The 23,565-nt window shown below is 43.2% G+C and overlaps 1 long non-coding RNA gene across 2 annotated transcripts in view; it reads left to right on the top strand.

Moving 5' to 3' along the window:
• The first annotated feature begins 3,609 nt into the window (after positions 1 to 3,609).
• The window catches only part of LOC309814197, a 348,892-nt gene continuing 328,936 nt past the window's right edge, over positions 3,610 to 23,565 (top strand). For both annotated transcript variants that reach the window (XR_014295645.1, XR_014295646.1), the window contains exons 1-2: positions 3,610 to 3,870; positions 6,102 to 6,219. This is a non-coding gene — a long non-coding RNA (uncharacterized lncRNA). The remainder of the gene's footprint in view (positions 3,871 to 6,101; positions 6,220 to 23,565) is intronic.

Below are 23,565 nucleotides of genomic sequence, written 5' to 3'. Positions count from 1 at the left end.
GCTGATTCACTTTGCTGTACAGTAGAAACTAACACAACATAGTAAAGCAACTATACTCCAATAAAAATTTAAAAAAATAAATGGTTGGATTGGATGGAACATGAATTATATCTCAATAAGACTGTTATAATAAAAAAAGGTAAGACTGGAGCAGGGAGGGAAGAGCCAGCCAAGTCCTGCAGGGTTTTGAGGGCTTCACGGAAAGTCTGGTTTTACTTCAGGTGAATGAGTACACATTGGAGGTTTCAGAGCAGGAAAGTGATGTGATCTGATTTATATATTTTTAAAATTTCTTATTACTCCTTGCTCATATTAATAATATTATTACCAATGTTACTATCTTCCTGACTGTCTGGTTTAGGTGAAGTGAGTTCATTGAATGCCTGCTCTGTAGCTTCCAGGACACCAATGCCCATTAAGCACTCATCAGCTGAAAGTCCAGGGCCAAGTACAGAAGATTGTGAGCAAGTATCAGCCAGAGCCTCATCTGGCTTGCTGGATGGTGGGCACAGATTGGACGCACCATCTGCTCTACCTTAATGCAGTTTTAGGAGCAATGAAGAGAAAATTATATAGTAGGGGCATCCATCCAGGACTCTTGCCAGCCTGACCTCTGCCATTTGTCTCTTTGTCTGACCCTAGTCATGGAAGAGAAAACCTCATGCCCCACCTGAGCCATTCCCCAAGTCAAATTACTCCACAACTGAAGTGTGTTTTCTCTGGTAATCTCTCATATGTCCTCAGAGAGAGAGAGAGGGAAAACAGAGTCTCAAACAGCTTTTATATGTGACATGTGGCAGCTACAAGCAAGGAAGGAAGCAAACATCTCATTGTGCGGTTAAGTTGTCTCATTACATCATTTGTTGGCAGCCTTGGATGACATTAGTTCTGGGAAGTTGGCCATATGTTTTTGAAAAGATAAGGATTCTTCCTCTAGTTGTATTGATGGCAATGAGATCATGACATAAGAAGGTGGGGTTTTAATAGTAAAACGTAGCATTAAAAATTTAGACCAGAAGTTAGATACTGAGTCAGGGCCAGAATGATAGCAGTGTGTAGCTACTTTCTATCAAGACAGCAGTGAGCTGTAGTTACCTGAGAGGTTGTGGCTCAAATACATTCAAATTTTTTAAATTTAGATACTATAATAATTAAATCTAACCCAACTGTTGAACCCATTGGCCTGCAATTTGTAAGCCATGAGATGGGTTTACTGAATCACTTTTTTTTTTTTTTTTTTTTTTTGTGGTATGCGGGCCTCTCACTGCTGTGGCCTCTCCCATTGCGGAGCACAGGCTCCGGACGCGCAGGCTCAGCGGCCATGGCTCACGGGCCTAGCTGCTCCGCGGCATGTGGGATCTTCCCAGACCGGGGCACGAACCCATGTCCCCTGCATCGGCAGGCGGATTCTCAACCACTGCGCCACCAGGGAAGCCCTTACTGAATCACTTTTAATCTTGAGACAAATTTTCAGAATGCTAATCACTGCCCCCCAAAGTCTACTTCACCATTCAGAAGAAACCTAGGCAGTTGCCTTAGATAGGATTCCCTCTATAGATTTTGACTTATTTTATAATAAGTAAGAAACTCTCCTCATGATAGGGTCCCTAATGGTGACAGGAGAGGACAATGGTGATGATCCTGAGTGTTTCCCATGTACCAGGCACTGGGCTTAATATCACTTAATTTCATGTGCTTATTTATTTTAATTCTTATGAAATAGAGACTACTAGAGCCTTGAATTACACTGAGGTGGTAACCGAAAGTCAGAGAAAGTAAGAAACTTGTCTAAAATCACACAGCTCCATAGCTTTCACAATCTTCCAAAGAAATTCATTATTTATTAGAACACTTGGTCCTTTAAATATTAACTTCTTTTGTGGGTTTCAGAATATGTCCCAAGCATTTACATGAATTTTAATTTAAATTTTTCAGGCATGCCCATGGATATAAATATTTATTGAAATATGCTTTTAAGGACAGTAAATTCACAAATATCGGTAAAAGACAATAAAATGTAGGGCAGAACAGAGATTCTATCACTAGAACTAAACCCAGACCTTCTAGATGCTTGTCTAAAACAGGAGTCAACAAACTGTGGCACGTGGGCCCAATCCAGTCTGCCACCTGCTTTTGCTAAGTAAGTAAAGTTTTATGGGAACACTCTTTCATTTTGTATTGTCTGTGTGGCCGCTTCCACACGACACCACAGAACTGAGAGGCTGTGACAAAGTCTGTACATTACAAAACCAAAAATATTTACTATCTGGCCCATCATAGAAAAAGTTTGTCAACCTTTGGTCTACAGAAACTAATAGCATAAACGTAGTATATGTAATTCCCACAAACTCTATAGTCATGCCTGCTGTGTTTCTCCAGGTTTTGGCAAAGAAGCAAACTACCAGGGCAAGTAAATGCCTTGATGCAATGTCCATCTCACTTCCTGAAATGGGTAAAGGCCTTCCTCTTTTCTTTCTACTGGGAAGAGTGAACCAGAATTAAAGAGGCCAAGCCACTTGCCCAGGTCACAGGGCAGGTGGGGGACAACTTGAATAATGATGGTGTCGGTGATAACAAACCTGCTCATCTTTATCCTGTGCTTGAGCACTCTGCTCTGTGCTTTGCAGCAGTGTCTCCCTGAACTCTCTCTATAAACGCCTTCTGGGGTAAATTACTATTATTACCCCTATCTGATAGATGAGCAAAGGGGGGCCTCAACTAGGAAATTGCCGAAGGTCACATAACTTTCTGCTGACTCCAGGGAGAGTGCTTTCATGACGATACACTATCAAAGCATATTGAGTGAGAGCTCTGCCCAAAGGCCCTCCTCAGGGACTTGGTGGCACCGGAAACAACAGGTGTGGCTGCCCTTGTGGCGGCCAGGCCCAAGGCTGTACTGCTCTCCACAAGGCAGGTCAGAAAGTTGAGAGACAAGGTGTTGGGGAAGGAAAAGCAGCTTTATTCAGAAAGCCAGCAAACCGAGAAGATGGCGAACTATTGTTGTCAAGAACCATCTTAATTTGCGGTAGAATTCAAACTGCTTTTATGCTAGGAAAGGGAGAAGTAGGAAGGGGTTAAAGTCAGGAGGTGACAGACAACAGCAGACATCTGGGCGCCAGCAAGGGTCAGGGGAGGGTTGTGAAAACTCTTTGTTCTTGGTCAGCTGACTCTGGTTGATGTGGGTCTGGTCATGAAATTCCTATAAATCTTGACAAGACAATCGTTATTTTTGTTCATACTTCCTTATCTCCCTGTGGGAGGCAAATTTCGGGTGAGGGGCTCTTTGCATAAATCTTAAGCTGGAGGCAGAATTCCTTTAATGATTAACATTTCTACACGCAGGGCTAAGCAGAGGCTTCTGACTCAGGTTAAAGCAGTAGAAGAGGTAGGTACAATATGGAGACAGAGGTGTCAAATTTCTTCTTCCCTGTTGTGAGGAAATGAGTCTTTTGTGGCTACACAAGAAGGAGAAGTAGGGGTTCCGGAGAGCCTTTGGACAGGGGATCATCTGCCAGGGCGGGGTGGGGGTGGGGTGGGGGTGGGGGTGTCTCTCCTAAACCATTTGCACCTGCATTGCTCCCAGCCCTCTTGGGCCAGCAGAGCTTCTCAAACCACTGCTTCCAGTTCACTGAGTGCCAGGTGAAGTGAGTCTCCAACCGCAGCACAGCAGAAGCAGATTTCGAATTGGAATGTGTGCCCACAGGTGATTCTTATGCAAACTAATGCTTGGGAACCACTGGGTAAATGCTGAAAAGAACGTTTGGCGCAGAGGAAGCTGGGTAGACGCTGGGTAGTGGGGAAAGCTGGTCTTCCCGGCCATCTTCATGGAGAGTTCTGCAACCAGACGGTCCGTTGGAGGATGGGAATGTGGTGAGTAACCAGGTTTTTTTTTGTTTGTTTTTTTGCGGTACGCGGGCCTCTCACTGTTGTGGCCTCTCCCGTTGCGGAGCACAGGCTCCGGACGCGCAGGCTCAGCGGCCATGGCTCACGGGCCCAGCCGCTCCGCGGCATGTGGGATCTTCCCGAACCGGGGCACAAACCCACGTCCCCTGCATGGCAGGCGGACTCTCAACCACTGCGCCACCAGGGAAGCCCCCTTCTTCCGTTCTTATCAGTGGCCCATCCAGTATGAGCACTGCTCTTATGTGGTAGCTGAATAATGCACACCCCTCACCCCCAAAGATGTCCATTGTCTTATTTCTGGAACCTAGTAATATGTCACCTTACATGGGAAAAGGGATTTTGTAGATGTGATTAAGGTAATGGATCTTGAGATGGTAAGATTACCCTAGATTATCTGGGTGCACCCAGTGTAATCAGATAAACCCTTAGAAGCAGAAAACCTTTCCTGGCTAAATCTGAAGAGATGCCACAACGTAAGGAGTGTCAGAAGAGGCAGGAGAGATTTGAAGCATTCGTCCCTCTGTTGCTGGCTTTAAGAAATAGAAAGGGGCACAAGCTGAGAAACGCAGGTGGCATCCAGCAACTGGGAACAGCCCTCAGCTCCCAGGCAGGGAGGAAACCCGGACCTCAGTACTCAGACTTCAAGGAACTGAATTCTCCAAACCCCTGAATGAGCAAGGAAACGGGCTATCTTCTGGAGCCTTCAGAAAGTGGTACAGGCAGCCCTGCCCACATCTTAATTTTGACTTAGTGAGGCTGCATTACACTTCTGACCCACAGAACTGTGAAATAATATACTTGAATTATTTTAGCCACTCCTTTTGTGCCAGTTTGTTAGGGCAGCAATAGAAAGTAGAATTAAGCTGTGCTGGCTGTAGCTAGAATGTGATTCAGGTTGGAGGAATTATGGGAGAAAGAAAATGGAAGAGATGCTTAATTTTGAGTCCCTTGTGAGGAAAATATACATGTTTATTATCTAATCTAGTGACACACCATAAGTATTGAGATGTGTTTCCTGTTATAATCCTTTCCAATTTAATCCCTGCCTAACCCCTGAAATGGGAAATAGGAAGAAAACTGAGAGAGAGTGCTGTGAAGCAAGCTTTCTCTGACTTACCCTCAGAACATTTAGGAAAGAGAAAGATTCCCTCCCAGACTATAGAGCATCAGTGTCAGGACTCAGAACTTTCTGCTGATTTTTGGCATCAAACTGTTCAGCTACAGTCATGCCAGACTAGGAACAGGTAGTGAACTCTTAGCTGTTTGGAACAATTTAGGAATTTCTTTGTCACAAGGTAGAACACAAGCCCCTAACAGCCTGAGTGCACCGTCTGCTCCACCCTTCACCTAGCCCAGAAATTCCACAGCGATGCCAGAGGGAGTGGTGGCCGAAGGTGACTTGGTTTATGCCCTTGGGATTCCTCTTTTCTTGTCTCCAGTTCTCTTGAGCTATTCTTAAAATCACTGCTTTTGCTTCTCCTCTGCCCTGTGTTTATCATGCAGTGTTCTTTCTCCAAGAAGGGAAATAAATGTGTTGTTTAATGTATGAGGATATAATAATATAACAATATATTCCTTTGCCTGAAATGCATTCTTAAATACTACCTTGGTGTGTACTTTAATTGAGTTGGATAGAAACGGCACACCACCAATTGTTAAGGTTAATGACCCAACGATCTACAAGATGAGGCACATTTACTGGCAAATAGATTTTAGTAATTGTTCCACTCCACAGTGAGAATAACGGTTTGTGCATTGATTCGTCATGACTAGGTTTGTGTGTTAATTGGTCATGTTTTTTAAAGCCAGGACTTAGGGCTCACCTAGAGGAGACAGAAGATCAGGGTCCTGAAAACCATGGAGAGGCTGCCTAGGATCCATAAGAGTAGCAGGTCCCATAAACCCTTCCTGCTAAGAGCACTTTTGCTCAGGGAAGGCCTCAGCTGCCCTCAGGTGGCGGGAATGACGTTTCCAAGGTGATACTGGCCCGGTGGTGCTACAGGTGCCAGAATTAAAGCTCACACACACAACTAATACAGGTTTATTTTTGTTCTAATCTAAGGAATATTAGATTAGAGCTATACTTGATACTCCAGGAGTTCCCATTTCTAAGGGAACGGGAAAAAATAAACGGTTTAGGGAAAATACCTGCTAGGGTGGTTTGACCTCTTAAAATAAAAATCTTTTAATTGTTTTAGGATCAGGATGGAGGTTCACTTTTCAAGTCGACTAAATTTGCTTTCGATGCCCTTGCCTCGGTGTGGGTTGAGAGCTGCAGAATCATCTGGGAAACCTGGCCACTCTAAACATACCTCAGTAAGTCTGCACCTTTTTATTGTCTTATATCTCTCCAAGAGTATTGACAGGAGTCCACACGTTCTGTTTCAAGAGTATCTCCAATTACCTTGCATTAACTGTGACAAAAACTCAAGTGGGGGAATCAAAGCAGGATTGGACTGAGGGCGCAGAGAGCTTGCGAGAGCACAGGGGCCCGGCTCCTCCAGGCCGCAAGCTCCCCCGGGTCCTCTAAGCTCAGTGGCCTTGGAGTGCAGGTCCTGAGTCCCTTTGGTCTGTGCTACTCACAGAGAAAGTGACTGAGATGAATCGAACACAGGAATGGCAATCCTTATTTTATTTTTCCAAAGGTGATATTTATATCGTAGATGAAACATGTAATCTGGAGATTACCTAGGACAGGATGTGGGATAGAGGGGCCAGGTTGCAGAGAAAAGTTCAGCAGAACATGGTCCCACCTGAGAGGTGTCATTATTAAAAAGCAAGTGAAAGGCAGTGCATCTAGATGAATGCTATATCACACATATGCACAGAGTAATTGGTGGTGTTTTCTTTTTTAAAAAAACCCTTTAAATTGTGAAGTAGCGTACTTTAAAACCGGGATATACGATGTATATTTACAGTTTAAATTAGAGGAAAATAAGCACCTGTGAACCCACCACGCAGTTTACGCAATGGAATCTGAGTGACTCCCCGTTCCCCAGGACCCCCTCCCCGGGCACGCCCACCTCCTCCACCTTCCTCCCTCGGAGAGACGGCGCCCTCTGAATTTTGTGTGATCATTTAACCTTTATACCTCTCCATATCTCTGACATCGTTTAGTTGTACATAGCTTCAGTTCATTCTTTTTAAACGTTCCATATAGTTTTTCACAACTGATCTAAGCACTCTAGAGTGGATGGAAACTTGGGCCATTTCCGGTTTCCGGTATCACAAATAAGGCTGTTAAAAGCATTACTGTGCACGTCTCCTGTCACACACATGCAGGAGTTCTCCAGGGTAGACACCTTGTAAACTGGCAAACTCGCTCCTAGTTATGTGAATGTTCGGTCCTACCGCCTAACGCTAAGGTGTTTTCTGAAGTGTTTGTACCAACTTTTACTCCCAGTATCAGTGAGTGAGACCTTTCGTTGCTCCATACCCTTGCCAGTAGTAGATGTCGTTAGAGTTCTTAGGTTTTGCTAATCTGATGGCGTAAAAGATATTTCATTGCAGTTTTGGTTTCGCTAATTCAGATTGTTGATAAGGTTGAGCATCTTCTTATGTTGGCTGTTTCTTTTGTGAAAAATCTCTTCATAACCTTTTTCATTTTTTTCTATTGGGTTTTTTTCTTTGTTATTAACTCATAGGAGCTCTCTGTATTCTAGATCAGTGCTGCCCAATAGGAACATAATGCAAGCCACATATGTAATTTAAAATTTTCTAGTAGCCACATTAGAAAAGTAAAAAGAAACTGGTAAAATTGATTTTTTTTATAGTATCTTTTTTTTCTTTTTAAAGACACCAATTGTACTTGCACATTTGTTACTTTTTTTTTTTTTTTTTTTTTTTTTACTTTTGGCTGTGTTGGGTCTTCGTTTCTGTGTGAGGGCTTTCTCTAGTTGTGGCAAGCGGGGGCCACTCTTCATCGCGGTACGCGGGCCTCTCACTATCGTGGCCTCTCCCTTTGCGGAGCACAGGCTCCAGACGCGCAGGCTCAGTTGCTGTGGCTCACGGGCCTAGTTGCTCCGTGGCATGTGGGATCTTCCCAGGCCAAGGGTCGAACCCATGTCCCCTGCATTAGCAGGCAGATTCTCAACCACTGCACCACCAGGGAAGCCCGGTAAAATTGATTTTAATGCCTTGTTATTTCATTTAACTTAGTTTATATTATCCAAATACATCTAAAATATAATCATATAAAATTATTGATGAAGACTTTGAAATCTGGTGTGTACTTTATACTTAGGGCAAATCTCAATTCGTGCTAGTCACATTTCGATTGCTCAAAAGCCACGTGTATGTCACAGCTACTGTATAAAACAGTGCATGTCCAGAGACCAATCCCTTGTGAATCATACTTTTTTCTAATCTTTATCTTTTCACTTTGTGGTTTCTTTTTATAAGCAGAAGTTCTTCTCTTTAATGTAGTCACATTTGATCCATCTTTTTTTAGTGCTATTTTGCATCTTGTTTAAGAAATTCTTCTCTATGCTGAGGTGATAAATCTTGATGTTTTCATCTATTAAAGTTTTCAAGTTGTGTCCTTCATATTTAGGTCTTGATGCATATGGACTCAGTGTTTGCTTTTTTGAGGTAGAAATTCAATTTTACTTCTGCATATAGTCAGCCCTTTATTGAATAGCCCTCTTTGTCCCACTGCTCTGCATGTCAGCCTTGTCAGGTTCCTGTCAGGGAACTAGTCACGTTTCCATTACAGGCATGGGTATGTTTCTGTATTCTCTCTGCACTTCCATTTGTCTTCTTTTCAAATACCACACTGTCTTAATTACAATAGCTTTAAAATAAGCCTTATCATCTGATGGGACAAGTCCCTTGGCTTGCTTTTTTCCTTAGGAGTTTCTTGGTATATTTGGCCCTTTGCTTTCAGATATAAATTTTAAAATCCCATTGTCATGATGTGTGAAAATCCTTTGGTGGTCCTTCCATTTTCATGGACAATCTTCCATTTTCGGATGAGTCACTTTGCACCTCTGGCCTGTCTTTTCATCTGTAAAATGGAAGTAACAGAGTTCCGTTTTTACAGAATTGTTTTTAAGATTAAATGAAATAATGCATGTATAGTCCCTAGCACAGTGCCTGGCACGTGGGAAATTTCCAATAATTAAATGAGTAGTTTTATTATTGTTAGAGCCGAGTTGTGGCCGCCCTGCTGTGGAAAGTGCTGGGATCCTGAGAGGAAGGCTGGCTTTTAACTGTGCAGGACTGTAGTACAGGAAATGCAGACTTATTACCACCTTGTCATCACATGCTGATGTGGGCTTTCATGTTTAATGTTCATAATGCACACGTATGGTACTTTACACTTTTTAAAGTATTTTCCCTCATTTGGTCACATTTGGATTGTTCAGGAACCTTGAGAAGCAAGTAAGCATACACATATTTGGAAATATCTGAGCCTAGAGCTTTAGCTGAGCTTTAGGGGCTCTATCAGGGCACTGGGTGGAGGTAATGAGAAAGAAAATCTTCTACTCAGCCACCTACATGCCAACCATCAACCAGGATGATAATGTGTAGGTAGAGATGAGAGTAGGATTGCCAGATACAATAGAAAACCTCCAGCTAAATTTGAATTTGAGATAAACAGTGAATACTTTTTAGTATAAGTATGTCCCAAATATTGCACAAGATATACTTACATTAAAATTTATTTACTCACCTGAAGGTCAAATTTAACTGGGCGTCCTCTGTTTTTATTTGCTAAATCTGACAATCCTAAATCGGGGGTGTTGCCTTTACTACTTCAAATTGGGATTGAGCTGTAGTGATGTAATGCATTAGTTGCCCTTAGATGGTGTGCAGTCCAACCCCTCCTTTTGGCAGATGTAGAAATTGAGATCCAGAGGCTCAGAGTTGGGTAACTGCAAAAATGGGATGCTTCTCAGCTCTACGTTCTTTCTAATGCTTCTAAATATACAAAAATACGCGGCCAAATTTCCATTATCCTGCAAACCCTAGAGAAATAGGGACCTTTACCACATTGACCACAGACCTTTGGTCATGTACAGGTTCTGTGGCAGGCCCTGGTCCCCAGACCAGTATCTGGTCACCCATGGTGTTAACCCAGGTCTGAAATGCTCAGGATTTTAGAAAGTATCATGCTGGATGGGAGTTGAAGGCCCTAAAGGTAAGCAGCTGGCCTTTGAAATGACAGTCTTGTCAAAGTCTTCTGGTACTATGGTGATAGGGATCAGAGATGCCGATAAAAGCATGCAAATTTTCAGATAAAAAAAAGAATAAGAAATGATGAAGGGGAAGGAAAGAGAAACCGAGGAGGAAATATAATGCCTCTTCCTAGCATCTGGAAGGGCTGAAGGACAGAATGGCAGAGAAGAAGTGGGGCTCCATTGGGAGAGGCAAGTGGTATAACAAGACTTAATATCAGAATATTCTTTTCTAAAATGAAGACGCTTAGACTGAGAGAGGGCTCCCATGGGCCTCTTAGACTGATGAAGAGTCCCATTGCTGGAGTCATTTAAAACCAGAACTGAGCAAGGCAATGGAAGGTGCACTGCAGGAAAAACTCCCTGGATATCTTTTGAGATGGACTTGATCATCTGATAGGTCTTTTCCTTCTCTCAATTCCTGTGAATCACTGGCTCATTTGAAAACATGACGGTTAAAACTCTCAGGAAACCAGAAATTGAGAATTTAATTGAAAGTAATTTTCATACAAGTGAAGCATGTCCAGAAAGTCATTTTGTGTGTATGTGTAATTTTTTTTCTTTTTTTAAATTCGGGATAAGTTGAGAAACTACTCTCAAAATCCTTACCAGGCCGAAGCTTTTTTTCAAACTTGATGAACTGTTATTATTCCTAACCTGTAGTTTCAAATTATTTTTATGTGACACTTGGATGATGATGTCTCTTTGACTTCATTTATCTAACAAAATAGTCTTTTCAGGAAATGGATCTCCCAGCTTACTTCCAAGCTCTAAATAAACATCCAGAGTATCTATGTGCTATAAAATCACCTCCTCTATGATGCTGATCCAAGGCATGAAAATTGCCCTCCCGGTGCTAGAAGTCAAGCCTGGCTGACCTTCCCAATTTTTCTGCCACAAATCTGAAAAACAAACCCAGCTGTTCTGGAGAAACATCAGGAGGAGACACTCATTAGATAAAAACATTCATGCCTTCCTTTCATTGCAGACGGCCTCCCAGGAGATGAATTACATAAAAAAAACTCTACCTGTTAGCAGGCCTTGATTGCTGTCATGTTATTTTCCTACATTAGTTCTAATATTCCTGGTAATAGATGTTTTTTAAAGGCAATTTTGGTAGCAGCTGTTATCTTTTGCTTCATATCTTGCTTGCCGTCTGTGAAATGAATTACCAAATATTGTCAATTCTACCCTTTTTCCTCCAACTCTTCCCCTCCATCCCTACCTCTGCAGCTCCACTGTCACAACCTAAAGGCCTCCCAGCTCCTCTGCTGTGGACTCTGTAGCTGCAGCAACATTAAGCTTCCCAAAGCAGAGCCTTGATCCTATCTCTCCTGCTCACAAACTGTCAGCAGCACCCAGTTTTCTTATGAGGCATTTTCCAAACATCGGTCATTCCAGTATCACCTCCATTATTTTTGCTGCTTTCCCTTCTCTTTGTGCCTTTGCTTACTTCATATTTATCTTTAAATGGACCTTTTTTACTTAAATGTATTCTAAAAGGAAACTTTATCTCCAAGTAAATGGAAAACCAGTATCATCTATCATAATAGAAGCTGACAATAAATACAGTGAAAGCAAAACAAAACAGAAGTAGCATCTCCTAGCTGAGATAGTACTGCCTGAGGCTGTAAGCCTGAGGCCTGCTCTCTCTATGTGTACAAAAGTTCCATTTGTTCCTCCAGATCCATTTTCCTCCCTTCTCCTTGCTCTCTGCCCCGGGAGGCTGAGCTCTATGGACAAACTCGGCAGCTCTCCTACCTTCTTGTCTCCAGTTGGGCTCAGCCTGTGGGAGCCCAGCAGGGTCTTGGAGGGAAGGAAGCAAAGCGGTGTGTTTCCTGCCCCCTCCCTTGTCTCCTGACCGCCTGCCTGGCAGTGTGCCTTGACCAAAGGTTACTGCTTGTTTTAAGGTGGCTTCGTCCACAGGGCTCCCTCCTTCTGCGTTACCGTAAACTCTGCCTGTCTCATCCCTTGACACCTAGAGATAGTGACAGCTGGGCCTTTACTAGCCCTGGGTTGCTGCTTGTGGTCACCTATCCCCGTACGTGGTCTGTAGCCCCTTTGTTAACCCCTCCTGGATTCTCCTACTTTTGATGGGGTCGTATCTCTCCTTGGAGACCCTGACTAATATAGTTGTCATGGATCGGATGTTCTAGATATGCATTGATGGAGACTTTCTCCTTGGCTTCATCAGAGGTCGGAGCGGGACTGATGGACGTACTGTCTCTTTACGATCTACCTGGCGCTGCGTGTGTACGCCAGTGACGCGTGTGTTGCCCACTCTGGGGCATACCTTTCTATGGAATAAACCCCCGCATTCTTTGTGCAGAATTCAAGCTGGACTGAAGCCCTGCTCACTCTCCACATCCTATTTCCTTCCACACACCCTTTGTTACAGAAGAATGGACTTTATGCTGTTCCTTGCTCTTGCCCCATGATTCCCCACCTTTGGTCTGAATTTAGGCAGTTTCTTCTGACTAGAAAGTACACCTCCTCCACCTCCACAGTGAATCTGGTCCTGGTTCCAATGCTGCCTTCTCCACCAGGGCCTCACTGATATGCTAGCCAAGCAGCTCTGCACATTGTCTCAACTTCCCCCAAACCCCATGTGCCATTTCCTCCATGTCTCCTGTGGGGTACCAAGGGTTAAATTTCCCCAGGCTCCTGGCTGAGCTGAGACTCATGCGCAGGCCTGCCGGCTGCTTGGAGCTACCTCTGACACCACTTGGTCATTCTTCCTCAAAGTAGGTCATGTTCTAGCTTGTTTTATCATCAGGCCTTCTCTTCTGAACTGTATGTAAGCCACCATTCATTCATTTAACCAAGTGATTAAAACCTACAAAGTTCCAGGCACATGCTAGGTGCTGGACATTCAGTGATATGTAAAACGTGATCCCTGTCCCAGGGAGCTTAAGAAAACTGCAGAGACCCTTTTAGGAAAGCCATGGACTTTAGAGTCCCCCATTAATAACTTATTTACACACACATGTGAACAACATGTAATAGCCATTGGTTTACCATTTGGGATGAAACTGCCCTGGGTTTTGAGGCCATCCTTCATTGGGAGACAACTTCCCTCATCTACACTCCTCAGAGGAAGTCAGGGGGTCAAGTTACCACATACAAAAGCTCATAATAGGGCCAGGGGTGGTGGTTGGAGGGGAGTGGTCATTAGCTAGTGAAAGGCTGGACGTTGGCTCTCTAGGAAAAGGCAAGATTCATGTTCGCTTCAGGCCACCTGCATTAAAACTCCTAGTGGCAAATCTTCCAAGTACCAGGGCTGTGATTACAAACAAACTCAGAGGGAAACACTCAATAAACACACCATAGCAGGAGCTGTAGAAGGAGCCAAGGTGCTCAGAGCAAACAGGAACTACGGCAGACAGAGTACAAGTCGACCTGGAAAATTATACACGTACTCTACTCAGATTCTCTATGTGAAACATTTTTGTACATCTTAGAACTGAGATAGGAACACAGAGGATTATGTAGGTTGCCAACAAATACTTACCAAATTGAACCCAGTTTGGGTACGTAACACCACAAACCTAATTTGAGGATGGCGATAGATGCACTCTATATTTTAAATATGGACTATTATTTCTGCCCTAAGATAATTTACAACTGACCCATTAACATAACTCATCTTTTTCTCTTGATCAAAAGAATGTAACTTGTAACTTGGAGAAGATCGTAGAAGTAACTCTACCTTCTCTATTATTTTAACGGACAGAAAAGTGTTAGTTTGTGGGGTTGCCTTGGGTCATTCATCTGGGGTGAACAGATACCCCTCTGTGCCCAGGAGAGGAGGAGGACATGGAAAATCCCTATCCTGGTTTCCAGAGAGAGCCTGCCTCAATGGAAGTCCCTGGGTACCTTTCATGCTGTCCCTCTGTGAGTGAGAGGTCGAACTTCCTCAGTGAGAATCACAGCTCTTTTTGTTTACCTATTTTGTGTAACCAGAAGTGAACAGACACGTTATATTTTATTAGCTCATTCTGACAAGAGCCCTCTGAGGTTGGTACACTTGTTCCATTTACATGTGAGGAATCTGAGGCTCACTGAGCATAGGTGCCTTGCCCGGAGGACATCCAGATGGTGAGTAGTCCGGGTCCCTGGTGCCCAAACTTGCACTTTTACTGCCTCTCAAGACACTGTGTTCATTCTGTTTGGTTGGGCTGACCTGACGTTGTGAGTATCTGATAAGCTTATTACCTTGAATTCTCTAACCATTACCTTGCTGGCGCAATGGCTGATGTTCCAAAGATGACTCGAGCCCCTGCTATATCCTGAAGAGTGATCTGAAACATTAGAGACATGAGCATTGAGCGAAGTCTTCAGGAAGGGGTGGTGAACCTCCTCCCTGCTCTCTGCTACTGTCCCTGTTTGTCTGTTTGTCTGTCCTTTTGTTTGTTAACCACTTCTTCCTCCAGGCCATAAACTCCACAAGTCGGGCCATAACTTTGGTTTTCACTCCTCTATTCCTGGTACCTAGCAATAAATACCTGTTGAATGAATGATTTCTAACTGAACTGGTCACCCAGATGTAATGCACATGTTTCAAGTCTACTTACCAGAATTTTTCAGCAAAGAGTTCTGTCGTTTTGACACATAGTGATACAATTTGTATAATTTATTCATAGAATTCTTCTTAGACTACTAATAAATTCCTGTGGGACATAGTCCCTTTGTATGCTGTGGAATCCACCATAAAGTGTTCACAAGAAATGACTTTTAAAAATTTTGTTCGAGGCTATGTTGATTTTGAATTTCTGAATAGTTATGCCTGAGTTTCTCTTTGTTTCAGAACATACCGTGAGGGATATTGGCATCTCTTTATATTAGGACACTTACCGATTCTGAGTTAAAAGATGGTTGGGATGTAGCAGAGGAGAGAGATCAGAAATCTCTACTCCTGGAAGCACATACCATTCATACACCAAGGAGATAAATTCCTGGTGTGGATTTTAACACACAGGTGACATCTGTGTACAGTTCGCTTATGTGTCTAGAGGGTAGGATGATCTATGAACAGGGGCTCCACATCTGCTGAAGGCAGGAAATTCAGCCCCATGTCTTGCCACCCGAGGCACTTTCATGTTTGTTTTCATCTCCTGATAAAATTGAGGCAAACCCACAGACCAACTGAGACGTCAGTCTGTTTGTGAGTATGCAGCCCGCCCTCTTGATGACCTCCCTCCACTCAGGAAGGCAGTGGGGAACAGGAAGAGGACCTCTGGAGAGCTTACATTCCACCGGCTTCTTTGACTTTTGCCAACCGACTTTGCAAGTGTTCTCAAAAATCACTTATTACCTCTGCAGGTGTGAAAATACCCTGTGCAGTTCCAGGGTTTGTGAAAGCACATGAAACAGCCTTGAAAGCTGCTCTGGCAAAGCGACTGCAGTTGGAATTAGCTATGTCACTAAGCCACATCCTGGTTTGAATGATATTATTTATATCCGGCTGCACTCATCAGCTCCTGAAGCCGCCTGTCGAGCACCAAAGTCTCCCCGCAGCATTTCCGCTTGGCCCTCCTTGGTGTGAGGACAGGAAGGGTGGCTCCTCTCTCAATCTCTGTGTTTGAGCCCATTTCACACAGGAAAAAATGTCCCTAATATTGAAGTGGATAAACTCGCTGGGATTTCTGGATGTGGTACACAAACCCAGAAGGCTGTGGATTAAGAGGTAGAAAGAGGAGAGCTCGCTGCCTTCTCGTGCCTTTAAGTGGGCCTCTCTCTGGAAAGAGGAAACGTAGGTGTATACAGCAGTAACTAGCATGACTGAGGCTCAGTGTTTCTGATCATAAAATGGGAGGAAGAACAGCATGTACTTCCCAGGGTTGGTGAGGGACCCTAGGAGGAGATGCACACAGGGCTCTTAGCACGGTCGTTACTGGCAGGTAACGAGTTCCCGCTGGGTAGCCACCGCTGCCCAAGGTTATCTGGAAGGCTGTGCAACATGTGCGCATGCGCATGTTAAAGAGTGTAGAAGTAGCTGTCGGGATACAGGCTCTGGTCACATCAGGGCTGTGCTCTGGTAGGCACTGGGTGCTGGTTCCAAACCAAAGTCTCTTTTGCATGTAATGCATTTTCCCTGGGGCCCAAAAGTTTCCATGTGGCCTTTTTAACGAGAGACAAACTACAGCACTTGCATTTTGATGCCTCAGTCTGCTGTTTGATGATCTTACTGTTCGGTTTATCTATTTTGGTGCTTGTACCTGTGTTTTCTGTTGGGAAGTGAGGTGGTGGTAGATGTAGAACTTTTGTATGTTAGTGTGACCAAAATCTGACATCATTTAAGGGTAGCAAATAAAACTACCTGTTTCTCACTACCGCCTTGAAAATAGGATTAATTTGCCTTCTTGGTAATGAACGGCACTGCATTCTGCATTTGTCGGACTTCACAACCACACCCCTGTATTGGAAGACTCTATGGCTCCCTGGTGAGATACCAGCAGCCATGGTTTGGGCAGAATCACTGCCTTAATGATTCGGAAATTTTCCCCTCCAGTCTCCTAATGCTAAGAGGATAAAAACCATTGCTGAGGGTCTGGGTCTGGGAGAGAAGCCAGAGCAGCCTGCCAAGTGCAGATTTGTTTGGAAGGGTCAATGTTTAGCTAAAAAAATTGATACAAAGTTTTCCTTTTATTCCATTCAGTATCTGTGTTTGTTCTAGTATTGATATTAACGTTGTTTAAATTATCCCCCCAACCCAAGAACTTTTAAGTAAAATTAAGGCTGAAAGAAGATCTATATTAAGTCTATAGTTTCGCTGACTCCCAGCATATAACATTTGCTGACTTCGTGATTATTGGATGTGAGATTTGAAACTGTATGTCAAATTCTTAATCACCCTTTTATTCCATGCTTAAACTAAACTGGGTCTGTCTAAGAATAGGTGGGAAGGAACTCAGGTATGGTTTTTGGAAAAATTAGGGAGTGTTGTATCTGCAGTACTGATGAGGTATATCATGTTCCATGTCTGCTATAACATCCTGGCGGAGAGCCCTATGTTAGGTTAAAACAGAATCAGATCCAGCCTTAGTTGTGATTCACTTATTTAAAGACGGCCACTGCTTCCTAGTCTCATTTAGGCTCTTACCATGAAAAATATTAGACATTAGGTGCTCTAGATCAGTAAAGGTTTGAATGACCTTTATGAGGCAGCTTGCCTTGGACTAGATAAGTAGGGAATCTTCATTGTGTGTTCAGACGTTACTTTTCTAACCCTCCTCCAATGTACAGGATGAAATAGCCTTAATTCTGCCCGATATAACTTTACTCATTGGAAAAGTATGTACTTATATATATATAAATATACTAATACAACATATATGAAGGCCTACCCTATATTAGGTATGAGGATTACCAGTATACCAGTAAAATATCAACAGACTTTACAATTAGGGCCTCTGGTCTGATGGAGCTCATATTCTAGGGTATGGAGAAAGATGATAAACACATGAATAAAATTTCAAAAACTGATATGTGCAACAGAGAAAAATTCTAAGGATATAACTAAGTTTGCCTGCTTTTGAGAGATCAAGGACAGCCTCTCTGAGGAGCCATCATTTAAACCATGATCTTAAGAAGAAGAAGAAGCTATACTGACTATCAGGGAGAAGAGATTTCCAGACAAAAGGAACCGCTAGTGCAAAGACCCTGAGGCAGAACTAGCTTGTTTTTTGTTTTTTGTTTTTCTAGAAGCTCAGAGAAGACCACTATGCTGGACCCTTGAAGGGAAGATTGTGACATAAGATAAAGTGGGAAAGGTAGGCAGGGGCAGGTTAAGTACGCTGTGTCTCGTTGCCATGGAAACAAGTTTAGCTTTTCTTCTAACAGCAATCAAAAGCCATTGAAGAGAGGCACATGACATGAAGGGTTTGAGAAGATCATACTAACAGTTGTGTAGAAACAGACTTCCAGGGCCAGTTAGAATATTCTAGCATTTATCCAGGTGTGAGCAGTGGTAGCGTGGACTAAGGTGGCCGGGGTGAGGAGGGAGAGAAGTGACTGAGGAAAGGGTATGGAAGTGGAGCCAATCAGTCTCACTGATGGATTAGCAAAAGAAGGACTGAGTAATAGCTAGAGCAGCACCGTCCAACAGAAGTAGAATGCAGGTCACTTTCGTAATTTCAAGTTTTCTACTTGTCACATTAAAAACAGTAGGGAAATGGATAAAATCAGCTGAGAACATTTTAGACATGTTGGCTTAAATGTATTTCAATATGTAATCAATATAAGAATTGTAACTGAGAATTTTTTTTCCATACTGAAATATAGTATATGTTTTATACTTATAGCCCTTCTCAAGTCACACCAGCTCCATTTTCAAGTGCTCAACAGCCAGTGTATTGCAGTTAGGCCTAGTTGGCCTTATATCTGAGCATACTGCAACCTAGCATGGTGCTCTGACCAGGGCTTCACACCTTCTGGCAGCAGTCTTCTTCTTCCTACTTAGGCAAAAAGGCTGTTGTTTTTGCCCCAGAGGGATGAACTGTGAAAACTCCTATTCCTTCTCTGTCAGCCTCTACGTAAATAGCCTCATGAATATTTAGTGCATGGGATGATGGCCATGACCCTGCCCTTACTGGGGCTTCCCCACCCAGAAGGGCATTTGGTAGGTTTGGGGTCTTGGGGTCTCTCTTGTCTACGCTTCCTCTAGAGTCTCCAGGTTTCTGGGTCTCCTCTTACCACAGAGCCAGTTAGTGGACCACGAGTATCAACGGGAAAAATGAACAGAAAAGGACTTTATGTTAAGCGTGTGTGTGGCCCAAATGAAGGCAAATACCTCCGTGGAATTTTGTAAACAAAAGTTGGTATAAACCGACCAAATTCACAAGCATACACAAGAGAGCAGGACATATGCAAATAGTAAGTGGCAGTTTCATTTAACATCATATTTCTTTAATGTTAATTTTAATTATGCTTCGCAGTTTTGTTCATTTCTCATTTGAGTGCGTGCTGATGATTATATCAGAGCTGTGGTCATTAACATACTTCTACGTATCCAAGTATCTGCAAAATGAGTAAGCCGACCTTGGGGTCCATTTAAAAATTCTTCTTTTGGGGGCTTCCCTGGTGGCGCAGTGGTTGAGAGTCCGCCTGCCGATGCAGGGGACATGGGTTCGTGCCCCGGTCCGGGAAGATCCCACGTGCCGCGGAGCGGCTGGGCCCGTGAGCTATGGCCACTGAACCTGCGCGTCCGGAGCCTGTGCTCCGCAACGGGAGAGGCCACAACAGCGAGAGGCCCACGTACTGCAAAAAAAAAAAAAAAATTTTTTTTCTTTTTAAAAGGGGTCTTTAAATTCACCAGTTCCACTAAACACTGTTCAAAGTGGTAAACGGTTTCCAGAAGCTGAGTGGGTGGATGCCCATGAAACCAACTCCCATTGCTTGACCCTGTGCCCGTGAGCTGTGCCTTCAGTTACAACTAAAATGCCAAATACATGACTTAAGCAATTAACTAGGGACTTCAGGAAGGCTTCAGTTCTTAATCTGGATACACTGCTATTTACTTTAGTATTATTTTGCCTTTGATGCCATGTTCACTTTTGATTCTTTAATATCATATCAAAAGAGAAAAGTCCTTTTAACCTGTGATGCAAATTGAAAGTACTATATTTTGGCTACCGCAAGGATTTTGGAAATGTTCCTGGAAATCTAACCACCCTTTAAAGAAAGTAATTCTATGGGAATGTATTTCTGAGTTCTAAATTACGGATTTTTAAACTAAAACATAATATTTAAAGTAAAAAACCTTCCAAAAGGCAGAAGAATTTGCAAAATGTCTAAACTTCATGTGTGTGCTTTGTATACTTTCTATAAGCCATCCGAAAAGAATGTATGGCTTAAAATCATTTCAGCACTAAAGATGGTCTCCAAATCCTAAACCAGTGGTTCTCATCCCTTAAATACATAAGGTCCTGGTTGAATTCACTAAATATTCAAACTTCCGGGCTTGACTCCCATGGAAATCTGCAGTTAACTTTCTCCCCAGATGGGAAACGGTGCTATACCTTGTGGGTGACACTGCCTGTAGGGATTGGACCAGCCATGTGTTCTAGGTCAGGGTGCCTGGCCCTTCAGAATAACAGCAGCCATCATTGCTGAGCCCCTACTTCGAGATAAATGCTTCCCTACATTAACTGGATCCTTGCAAGCTTATTAAGAAGTTGGTGAATGTTTTATACATGTTGCATGTGAGGAAACTAAGGCTCAGATGAGGCAAGGCCTTTATCCATTATTAAACAGCTAGTGATGGACAGAGGCCATCTCCAAGGCTGTCTCCCAAGGCTGCTCGTCTATCAGATTTCTTGCCAGGTGAGCATTCACACCAGGACCTTAGATCCCTGCTGAATCAACTGAGCTAACCTAAGGAACACCTTGGATGCAGGTTATTTTGTTCCCAAACCTGTAAGTGTGGCCTGGACACTCAATGAAGACCCCATTTGGTTCTGGCTTCACAGTCACCTCAATTGCGTTCTCTTCTACCCTTGATCATCCGTTGCCATTCGTATATCGCCTCTGCCAGATTTGTCCTCAAATCTGAAGTCTCTGCCCTCAGTCAATGTTTGCACGAGTGAGCCTGACAAATGTTTTCATCTGAGAAGGCAAGCTGCCTCCCTGTGCACGTTTTAACATGAGCTCAGTAGAGTGGTACTATTGGGTTTGGCATAGGTCGTCAACATTTTGAGCTGATGCTCGTCTAAATCATTGTCCTGTTTAGACTCTGACAGGTTAAATTCATGGATTCAGGAGTCAGAGGCTCCCCCGCCCCCGGATAAAGGGCTGCCCACAGGATTGGGAAGCTCTTCCCAGCAGTGGCAGTCTGTGTGAGCTACAAGTATGGATACGTTGCAATTGCTTCTGAGATTACTCCGATTAAAATAGACCTAGAAGGAACCCTGGCTGGACATCAGTCTGATGCTGCTAGTAATCATCTTATCTGACCCTGTGGTGGCTCAGGTTGGATAATGGATAAATGGGTCTCTGTGTGCCTCTGGAGGCCTCCTGATGGGCAGTGAGGGATCTGTAAATAAGCCAAAAATCCAACTGTGAATACAGCCATGAAGATCTAGAGGCTAATTCTTAAAATAAAAACACACATCTAAAATTAAAAGACTGACGAGGCAATATCGAGAGATCTCCTTGCTGCCCAGAAAACTGGCTGTCTAAGCTCCACTTTCATCCTGCAGAGGGGCATTTCTTATGGAATTACATGATTATTTTGGTATCTTCATAAATGGTTTGGCTTTGAAAGGTGAGTTAGAGTATAAAGTCATCATGAACCATATAGGCATGGAGGGAGGGGCCTGATGCAGTGACAGTAGCTTGAGAATCTACCTCCCCGCCCACCCAAAAAAAAAGAGAGAGAGAGAGAGGATGAATAGCTATGGTGGGGACAAAAATGTATTAGCACGGGAGTTTGTTATATTTCTTTTAAACCATTCTCCAACCCTTTGAAGAAGCTATTTTCCGTGCTGCCTCAATTTCCCTTCTAAATTTTTAAGGAGAGTTACTTTGCTGATCCAATTTATAAGCTTTTGTGATGCAGAACTTTGGGATTGAATGTGTATGTGTGTGATATACAAACATATATGTATATGTGTATATAGAGAGAAACTTATATGGGCACATGCCTAATATATGAGTGGTGTATCCGTACATATATACGTACACATATATGTGTGCTTCTGTGTAGATATGTCTGTCTGTCTCTGTCTTTCTCAGGATCATGTGGCCTAGAGAGTAAAGAGAATTTCTAGTGAAAAGTTGAGAGTAAAGGATTTGGAGAGGTTCTGGAGTAGTTGTGGAGTTCATGAATTGGAGATAAAGGAAAAGAGGATTTTAAGAATCATTCTGGGTTGTAAATTAGGGTGTCAGTAATGTTCTTTGAGAGCTGCAAGACTGAAACTTTTCAGATGCGTTGGCTGATGGACCCGTGTCTCTTTGGTTAGGACACAGTACTGGGACTAAATCACATGGGGCCCCACATAGTATTTGATTTGCACAAACATGGGTTACTGTCCCCTGCCCCCAACACACACTTCCCCTCCCCAGGCATTGCTATATACATTTTACTTCATTGGTTAACATGACTGGTGAGTAAGACATTGGGAAAGGGGAAAAATTATTTGTAGAACTAAAACAAGTTGAAGTTTGTATTCCGGGAAGACAAGTTTCTTTATTGGCATTCCCAAAGATACAGACGGAGATACTATTAGAGAGAAAGAGACAGGAATATGAAGTGACGTGTCCAATCAGCTCCCTGCTCACGGAGAATCGTTTTCTTTCCAACCAGTACCCCTTTTCAAAGGGAGGCCAAAGAAAAGTGAGCTGTGAGACTCAGCATTCGTGTTGCTAGTGAAAATGAGGATTCCAGATCAGGAAACATTTTTGGATGGGTTGTCCTTTTGGTTTTGTCTCTGATTTGAATATTTTCCATAAAAAGAATGTGGGTTGTGTGTGTGCGTGTGTGTGGGCATGCACATGTGCATCGTTTTTCTCAATATTTCTCTCCTGGTATCTACCTCCTAGGATGATACTGGTTGTTCTCCAGTAATAGGGCTAAGACCCGGTCATAGACTGAGTACTGAGAGCTTTGTTGAATCACTAAGCTAGATTTCTATGAATCTTCAAAAGTCATTTATGAATCTTCAAGAGCCATTTATAAAAGAACTTGATGGTGGTTGAGAAATTACGGCATCTTCTTGTTTATACCAGACTTTCAGTTCAGAAGAAAATGGCTATTGGTCAATTGTATTCTGCTCCCTGCTCCCCCCACCAAAAAAATCTAGATATTATAGGCTTCATATCTACCCTGTGGAAGTTTACTTTGTGAGGATACACATAAATATTGAACAAACTGGGAAATAAAAATATTGAAACAGTTCCTTTGTGTGTCAGAAAAAGGAAAAAAAAAAACCCTGTGTATTTGTGTGTGTGTGTGCACGTGCACATGTGTGCATGTGCAATCTCAATTAAATTAACTGCTTTTAGACAACTGTTTCTCTAAATATTTCAGGCAGGAACAGACTCTAACAGCAGGGAGAAGAAATCCAGTTGAGGGGTGCATGGCACCATCTAAAAAGGGTGAGAAATCACTCTGTCAAACAAGAGAGGCTTGAAATTAAACAGGTGTGAAAATTACATGCTCCCTGGAAGAGTAGCTTATGCTATAGGCAGCTGACTCCGGGTGGGGGCTATGAAAGTAAACCTGCTGTCCGTGTAATTTCATCCTGCCACCAGGTAACTACGGCTGTAGTAAACATGCTAATGCAACAAAGGGGCCTAGGCGTCTGCTGTGCTCTCAGAAGGAGCCAGATGACGAACCATCTGGGTTCTGCAATAAAGAATCAGGATCGGGCTTCCCTAGTGGCGCAGTGGTTGAGAGTCCGCCTGCCGATTCGGGGACACGGGTTCGTGCCCCAGTCCAGGAAGATCCCACATGCCGTGGAGCGGCTGGGCCCGTGAGCCATGG

The sequence above is a fragment of the Mesoplodon mirus genome (assembly GCF_964341445.2).
Source record: "Mesoplodon mirus genome assembly, chromosome: 12".
Classification (NCBI taxonomy): domain Eukaryota; kingdom Metazoa; phylum Chordata; class Mammalia; order Artiodactyla; family Ziphiidae; genus Mesoplodon; species Mesoplodon mirus.
Note: the sequence above shows the minus strand (reverse complement) of the source record. Positions and strands in the feature narration are given on the sequence as shown.